This window comes from Malaclemys terrapin, chromosome 4 (genome assembly GCF_027887155.1).
Source record: "Malaclemys terrapin pileata isolate rMalTer1 chromosome 4, rMalTer1.hap1, whole genome shotgun sequence".
NCBI lineage: Eukaryota > Metazoa > Chordata > Testudines > Emydidae > Malaclemys > Malaclemys terrapin.
The window spans coordinates 77,290,735-77,298,892 of NC_071508.1; positions in this window are offsets into that span (position 1 = coordinate 77,290,735).

An 8,158-nucleotide genomic window follows, 5' to 3' on the forward strand; every position below is an offset into this window, starting at 1 on the left:
CTTGATCTCACTTTCAGTTTTCCTGCTTCTCAGCTTTTTTCTCTCCTACTGAAGTATATGTTTTGCATTACTAAGATTTCTTGTTATGGACATATAATTAAAATGGAAGACCAATGAATTCCAGAGCATATGTACCAACATATGCTACTGTTGCTGACCGTGTGGTCTCCAAAAGCTTTGGTGGTGCGATAAGATTGCCAGTGATGGACGTAAACTGACTATGTAGCCAGACCGCCTGTAACTCCTTGCCAGAGATAGATCTAAATTGCGTTCGATCTGCAAGGGTCATATGTCACTTTCAATTTGCCATGATGATGATGGAGGAGGAGGCTGTTTGTACATACCGATGCATGTCTAAGGTACTTTTAAGTCCCCTAAACCATACTATCTAGGGACTAAGAATCCACTAGCTGTATTTTCCTTAGTTAAATCCAATCGATCCAGGTTTCTTTATATTATTTCTTTTTACTCACTGATGTTCACAACTTCTTACAATTTATCATCATCAGTGAATTTCATTAATACACACTTAACTTCCCTCTTTCAGATTATTAATGAAACTATTTCATAAGACCAGGCCTAATACGCTGTGGTACCCCCTTCTTAACAACATGAATGTATTTGCTCAATACTTGGACTCTACCTTGCACTGTTTTTTTTTTTTTTTAACAACATACCATATGCATTCTATTAGATTTGCTGTTCTTTTGTTGTGCAGCAAGCAATCCAATTTGGTGCTGTATATTTTGATTTGTGTTAACATTCCCATGCACTAATCTTACTAATATCCTTTACATTTATTTGTGTCATAAATCATATTCTTTCCAATCTTGACTTGCTACTTGCTTTCTGCTACAAATATTTATGTTGCACTTTTTTCCTACGCAAGTGGAAATTTATTTTGGAATGACATTATTGCTGGTTTAGCAAACATTTTATATTCTTCAGTGTTCTGTAAACTTTTATTTTTTATGATAGACCCATTATGACAAGTGTTATAAGCATTTACTATAGAGTATCTCATTTATTCAGCTATGCTTAGTTTCATTTTTACTATACACACAATACTCTAAAACTGTACCACTCTATAGGCTCCAAGAAGGTTTGTAAAAATATATAATATCTATAAGAATGATCACCAATGGACAGTGATACTTTGCCTGTATGTAGCATCTTTAGTCCAAAGATTTCAAAGTGTTTTACAAACTCTGATCAATTCTCAAAACACGCTGTTGGGTAAAGCATTGTTAGCCACATTTTACAGATGGGAAAACAAAAGCCCAGAGAGATTTATTGACATAGCCAAGGTCTCATAGTGAGTCAATGGTAAATGCAGGAACAAAATCTGGAAATCCTGATGCCCAGTCACCTGCTATAACTACTTGATCACAATGCCTCCCTACTCATTTTGCTTATTCTGTTATAGCTGTACATCCATCCAACTAAACCTTTCACCAGTAGATGACATAATTCAGTATTTAATGCTAATGTCCCTAAATAACATGAGGAAAAATGAGTAATAGTATATATGTAAGTATTTATTTTGTGTAGTTGGTGTTTCAGTTTTTCCTGTAGTGACATTAATTACTAGTATTTGCCTGTGAAAGCTAAGAATTCATGTCAGCTACAGGGACATTCTATATATTATACACATGCTAAAGGGAAGCATGTTAAGTCCCTCATCTTGAAACATCCTTTAAATGGTCATAATGTGCTTGAGAAATATAGATAGCAGTATGACTACTAATATAGAAAGACCATTTAGGTCTCCCAATGGAAACTCCATTTTTGAAGATATTTAAAATCAGACTGGACAAAACAATGGGGGCTACACCATAGGCAACAATCCTGTAGTGGCAGAGGAAAATGGATCAGATTACCCAAGAGATCTTTTCCACTTCTACTTTCTATGCTGTAGACTGGCCCCTTGCATTGTTCAAGTCTTCTCCTTATACTGTTTCTGAGAGTGAGTGCACTCTGGGGCAAGGACTCTCGCTTATGGATACTTGCCTTTATTCAGAACCAAACCCAATCCATTTTCTCAGCCATAGAAATGGGACAAAATTAGAACCTTTCATCCAAAGCCATGAGCATTGACAATTGCCAGAGGGGGAAGGGGGAGAAGCAAGATTGGATCTGCAAAACCAAAAACTGACTGAAGAGCTTTCCACAAATACAAAACCTAAATTCCGTCCCTTCCGCACCATATCTAGAGCAGAATAGAGGGGAGGAAAAGGTGCATAAATGGTCAAGTTACAGCAGGGCCTTCCAGATGACCAATGACTTTGGATAAGAGAGGATAAATTTGTTTACTACTCTTAGGAACTGCCAAGGCTGAGATATTTTGGCTCGTTTTTTGTATCAATTAGCTTTCCCTTCTCAAAATAGAATATAATCTGAAGTTATTGCAATTTTTTTAAGGATGGCTCACTTGATGTAATGTTTGTTTTTGCAAGTCCAATTTCACAGCTGAATGGGATCTCTGGATGCCTAGCCATCTGAGAGGGGCTCCAGAAATATCCTGCAAACTGAGCGGCAGCTGGGAAAACAGTTTTTGGCAGCTCTGCCTTTCTAATTACTGCAAGAAGAACCCAGCATTGTGTCTCCTCCCAAAGCAGCTGTACTTCCATTTACAAAGGAGGAAATCCAATCAGGTGTCACTGGTAGCTCTCTCTCTTTTCACTCACGTTTAACCCTTTCTTGTTTTATTTCTTTTTACATTTTTAAACCAGACTTTCCCACTTTTTCCATGGACTGGCTGCCAAAAAATTTCCCTGTGATAGGATTACTCAGGCATAAACAACTGCCAGGTACTTTCCCTGAGCATGATGGGATTTTTAGGGAACTGCTGTGACGTTCCACCAAGATTTTGGATGCATGGGGCAGGCTGGGCAGCTTAAGCTGTAAAGTCACAAATTTGAATGAGAAGACATGAGGGAAACATGACAAGAATGGAAATTGGAGAGTATTAAAATTCAGAGGAATCTGTTCCACTAGTACCAACCATCAAGCTTTCCAATTTCTCATTTCATAAATTAATGCACATATGGAAGGGACCAGAGGACTTAGGTCCAGCATAAGCATCTAGCTGATAACTGTCTTTTCTAGTTCAGAAACTCACCAGGATTTGTTATCTCATACTGGTTTGCTTTAAATATGTTATGCTCACAATACCACCCAGGAAAATCAGGAAAAATAAACTGCATATTGTCAGGCATTAGCTAGTGTGCACAACTTCCCTCTATTGGATGAAATCAGGACTGCTCCTCTGTGTGCCATAGGCTCTGTGTTGTTAACCATTAATGAAGATTCACCTTCAGATCAGACAGAACAAGGGTCCTGTTCTTATGAAGAACGGCTGTCTGAGTTTCATCTTATTTCAGTGAAGTTGTGAGGTGTGCTGTGCAGCACGACAACCAGGAAGTCCAGGACAGCCACAAACTTCTTAGAATATACGTTACATAGCACATGTAAACTGGTGATATATACATGCTTGGTGTCTACTTTTAGTCAGTCAGCTCTGTACAGATGTGCACATGCCAAGATTCTAAATCAGTGCATATTACATATGTAAATGACTCTAGCAGACTTGTTTATATAAATAGTCACATAAATCTGACATTAACGTTAGTTTGCTCAACACCACTTTCCTCTCTGAAAGAGTGATGATTTATAGCTCAGTGTAATCTCAACAAGCGTTATTAGCTTGCAAAAAGGCAGCTGTCAGCACATCAACCCAGTCCTCGGAAAAGCTTGTTTCTGCCAGAAAAGTGGCTCAAACTGATCAGGAAAACATGTGATGGGAAGTCAGCTCTTGACCACTGCTATATAACAATAGTGGGCCACTTAACCCTTGAGTGACCAGACAATATTTAAACCATGTATCCTCTATCCACTATGTTTCCTCTCTTCTTTCTCCTACTGGTCTCATTGCTACAGGCTTTTAAGGTGGAGTGAGGAAAACATGAGACATGGAGAAGTGAAATAACTTGCCCAAGATCAGTCAGTAGGTCAGTGTAGGGTTATCACCTTTGAAATGAAGAAACCCTACAGAAGGCAAGCCCACTCCAACCCCAACTCCCAACCACAAGACAACTCTGCAACCCCCACCCCTTTCAACAGCCATTTATAGTATATAGAGAATTAACACATATAGATAAGATTAATAACATTTTCTTACCTTGGTTGTGTTTCTCCAAGCTGTCTTGTTTGTGTCTGTCTTGATTCCCCCCTTCTCCCCCCCCCACTGCGTTGATTCTATATTTTTAACTATATACTTGAATGTGAATGTTTTGGAACTTTATACATATTAAGAAAACCCATGGAGTCTATTTCTTGAATTTGTATTTGCCATTTCCAGCAATTTCTTATGTTTAATGACAATATCATAGCATCTTTAGCTGGACACAGAAACTTATAAACATTAGCTATCCCAGTGTATTGTAATAATAGTGCAAATATATAGACCAGGGGTCTCAAACTCAAATGACCTTGAGGGCCACATGAGAACTAGTACATTGGCCGAGGGCCGCATTACTGACACCTCCTCCCGCTACCCTTAACCCCGCCCCCACTCCACCCCTTCCATGAGGCCCTGCCCCCATTCCAACCCCTTCCCTGAAATCCCCACCCCAACTCTGCCCCCTTCCTGCTCCCAGGGAGGGCAGGAAGTTGTGGTGTGGGGTGCAGGAGAGGTGTGGGGTACAGCAGGGGGTTGGGCTGCAGGAGGGGCTCGGGGGACCGCCTGCCTGCCTGTCCCCGCACTGCTCCGGGAAGTGGCCGGAACCTGGGCAAGGTGGGGAACAGGGATCTGTATGTTGCTGTTGCTTCAGGCACCACCCCCAGCAACTCCCATTGGCCAGGAACGGGGAACTGCGGCCAATGGGAGCTGCTGGGTGTGCTGCCTGAAGCAAGAGCAACACACAGAGCCCTGTGCCCGCCCCGCCCCCATCCCCACGTTCCGGCTGCTTCCCGGAGCGGCAGGGGGCAGGGCAAGCAGGGAGCCTGCCCTTCCCCCGGTGCGCGTCGGGCTGGAGCCGCTCTAGGTAAACGCTGGGGTGGGAGGGGGCACGAGGAGCTTGCGGGCCGCAGAAAACAACCCCGCGGGCCGCATGCGGCCCCCGGGCCACGTGTTTGGGACCCCTGATATAGACCCATATACCTCCCCCCCCACCCAGCAGATTAAATTATTTTTCGGGAAACTGGCAAATCCACCAAAAAACTGTCCAGGTCAGATGATAGCCCTAGGTTCATGGCAGTGTCAGGAATTGACTGTAGAGCTAGGCCTACTGCCTTCCAGTTTAGAACCATATCCACTGGACCACACTGCTTTCTTTTACAACAGAATGGATCTGCCACATGGCCAGAATACACAGAGAGTTCATGTGGCAAATTGCTTAGTTGTCTGTGTGACTGTGGGGTTTGAAGAGCAGCTATTCTCTAGTTTGTCTAGAGCAATGACCGCCCAGAAAATCAGAGTCCAGATTTACCTAGGTGTAATGCTCCTACCACTGCAGCATTCAAGCACCTCACAACTATAAATTAATGTATCCTCATAATAGATCTGTGAGAATGGGACAGTATTGCAGCTGAGAGGAAAATAAGTATTTTCCAGAAAAAAAAGTGGATTATTTCAAGAAAAAGCTGAAATCCAATAATTATTATTCTTTTGTTTTAAATACACATTCTGTTTCTAAGAATTACCACCCTTCCAGTTTTGGATTTTCATCTAAAAATGAAAAATTTTCCATGAAAATGGATTTTTGCATGATTTTTTTTTCATTTTGGACAACAGGGAATTTTTCATTGAAAATTAGTGTCAACACAAAATTTTCAAGGAGCTTTGGTCAGCATATTATCCCCCTTTTGAGGACATAGAACAAATGCATAGTGAAATCAAATGACTTGCCCAAGGTTAGTGTCAATACTACTAATTGAACTCAGACTACCTGAGCCCACATATAGTTACCTAGACCTTATCCTGGTCATCACAAGAGTGAATTTCATATAGTCAATACTGTAGGAAAACAAACTCTTATTTTTTCTTCCTTCCTTCCGATAAATTGCCAGCTGGAATCACCAAAAGACAGATCTATATTTTTTCCCCCAGAGAAATGTATTTCCTAACAAAATGCATCATGAGAACTGCAGGGAAGCATGTTCTGAGTAATTGGAACTGAAGACAACTTGTACTGTAGCATAAACAGGGTTTTGCTGTATGAGAACCCATTAGGAAATGATCCCACTCTAATATTAATTTCAATTCATAGAGCACTAGTTGACGTCGACAAGATTATGCACCGCGCCTTAGTTGTTAAAATATAATACAAAGTAATGTATTTGCAAAGGACAGTCTGACATGACAGCACAACATGATTATTGTTGTTTATTGTGCCACAAACCCCATCCCAGCCCTTAAGAAGCAAGATTTAATATTGTATTATAATTTCTTCAAACTCCTGCCTTGATGGATTTTCAAATTACGGCAACATGCTTTTGATCCTTAAGGATAGTGTAAAGAATAAATATTCTGGTGCTCATCTGGTAAATGTGTAGCACCAATCTCTACTCAAACACAGTATTTATAATTCGATCCTACATCGTTGAAATCAATGGGAGCTTTTCCATTGTCTCCACTGAGTCAGGATTGGCCCTCAATTTGCAGCTTGGGAAATATGAGAAATAAGCTGGGAGCTGTTCACCTGCACTAAGAACATATCAAAGTTAAGTATTAAAGAAGCTAATTGGGATTGTATTCTGGTTTAGTGCTAGCTCTTAAGAAGATATATAAAGGATGGTATGGTATATTATAAAGGTTGTATCTACATGAGTTTTGACTTCAGTGGTGATGTAATACTTTCCCGATAGATCCTTCATACTACTGCTCCCACACACTGAAATGCAGTCACTTGTGTAGTGGACTTAGGCATCCATTTATGCAAAGCTACGCTTCTCAACAGACTACAGGTGAGGGTTACGTTTTCTCCTAGTTACTTTTTTTTTTTAAATCAATTTTACCAACAAGCATCAGGAAAAGAGAAATAATTCACCATCAGAGATCAGTGCAAGATATGATCAGTCAGCAGCGAACCAGCTGAGCGGCGAACAGCAGAGGCTAACAGCGGGAGTTTGCCTGGGAGCTGTCCGAGAGGAGGTACGCTAAGTGCTGCATTAGGGGGGCTGTGTTGGTGAGTATCTGAGTGTCTGCTGCTGGGACAGTTGGTCAGTTTGACCGTGTGCTTGATTGCTTGCTTGTTTGTTTGAAAAGTGTGAATTGGGAGTGCTTTGTTCCAGCTGGGCCTTGAGTGGGCCTGACTGGTATATAAGGGCAGTCAGCAGCGAACCAGCTGAGCGGCGAACAGCAGAGGCTAACAGCGGGAGTTTGCCTGGGAGCTGTCCGAGAGGAGGTACGCTAAGTGCTGCATTAGGGGGGCTGTGTTGGTGAGTATCTGAGTGTCTGCTGCTGGGACAGTTGGTCAGTTTGACCGTGTGCTTGATTGCTTGCTTGTTTGTTTGAAAAGTGTGAATTGGGAGTGCTTTGTTCCAGCTGGGCCTTGAGTGGGCCTGACTGGTATATAAGGGCAGTCAGCAGCGAACCAGCTGAGCGGCGAACAGCAGAGGCTAACAGCGGGAGTTTGCCTGGGAGCTGTCCGAGAGGAGGTACGCTAAGTGCTGCATTAGGGGGGCTGTGTTGGTGAGTATCTGAGTGTCTGCTGCTGGGACAGTTGGTCAGTTTGACCGTGTGCTTGATTGCTTGCTTGTTTGTTTGAAAAGTGTGAATTGGGAGTGCTTTGTTCCAGCTGGGCCTTGAGTGGGCCTGACTGGTATATAAGGGCAGTCAGCAGCGAACCAGCTGAGCGGCGAACAGCAGAGGCTAACAGCGGGAGTTCGCCTAGGGAGAGCGCACTGAGGCTTTCATCTGCAGGTTTCTCCGAGTAGTTCCTGCAACAGTTGAGGAAGTTCTTAAGAGGACGGAGATATGGAAGGTGAGCGATCAGCTGTTGTAACCTGCACAGGTTGTGCCATGTTTGTCTTTCTTCCACAGGACAGAAGCGACTTTGTCTGCACAAAGTGTAAGCTGGTCTCCATATTGGAGGAGAAGGTTCGAGGGCTGGAGAAACAAGTATCAACTCTGCGTTGCATAAGGGAAAATGAAGAT